At 54.5% G+C, this 784-nt stretch overlaps 1 non-coding gene across 1 annotated transcript; it reads left to right on the top strand.

Moving 5' to 3' along the window:
• On the top strand, positions 1-84 carry TRNAS-UGA (transfer RNA serine (anticodon UGA)). The gene has a single exon. It is a non-coding gene; the product is annotated as a tRNA-Ser (tRNA).
• Positions 85-784: the final 700 nt, after the last annotated feature.

Genomic DNA, 784 nt, shown 5'->3' with positions numbered 1-784 from the left:
GCTGTGATGGCCGAGTGGTTAAGGCATTGGAGTTGAAATCCAATAAGGTTCCCTTGCGCAGGTTCAAATCCTACTCTCAATGCAGCCTGTGTTTTAGCCAGTCTCTCACCCAGGCAATATCTCTGTACAACCCCCTGAGACACTCTCAATTCTTCCTCCACCCCAAGTAAATCCTGTTCTGCTCCTTTCATAGAGATCCCTGGGACACTACTTCACACTGTGTCCCTGAGGGTTCAGGCAAACTCTCAGCACCTGATGCCTCTGGCACTCACCTAGTGCCCCATAGATCAGCCATAGCCCTGGTTCTGCTCCTCTCTCTAGCCTGCGAAAGGAGTCAAGTCAATGACTCCATGGCTGCTACAGGGCTGCAGAACTAACAGAGAAAAAAAAAAGATGCCCAGCAGCCACCGCTGCCCCTGCACCTCCCACCTGCTAGCAGGCCTGGCCGACAAGCTCCTCCTCTTCTTCAATGCCTCCCGCTGGCCATTGATGGGGTGTGCTGAAAGAGTGAGGAGAGAAAGAAGTGGGGCAGGAAGAGATTTGATGGTTTGGGGGCAGGGCCTGAGGTGGAGCAGGCATTGAGCTCCGCCCGGGAACTCTCAAAGTCAGCTCCTCTGAGTGCAGAAACCTTCCCTGAGTCTGAGCTGCCAGGATCCCTGCCGCAGAGCAGATGCCACAAGTCTCAGCCTCTCTGTCCCACACATGGCTCTGGGCACCACCAGGAATCATTTGGCTCCTGGCACGCAAGGCAAATTAAAAGCTGAGTCCCTGGACAGCAGCTCAA

Source organism: Gopherus flavomarginatus, chromosome 13, assembly GCF_025201925.1.
Source record: "Gopherus flavomarginatus isolate rGopFla2 chromosome 13, rGopFla2.mat.asm, whole genome shotgun sequence".
In the NCBI taxonomy this organism is placed as follows: domain Eukaryota; kingdom Metazoa; phylum Chordata; order Testudines; family Testudinidae; genus Gopherus; species Gopherus flavomarginatus.
The sequence above is the reverse complement of the archived record's forward strand: the minus strand, read 5'-3'. Positions and strand labels throughout refer to the sequence as shown.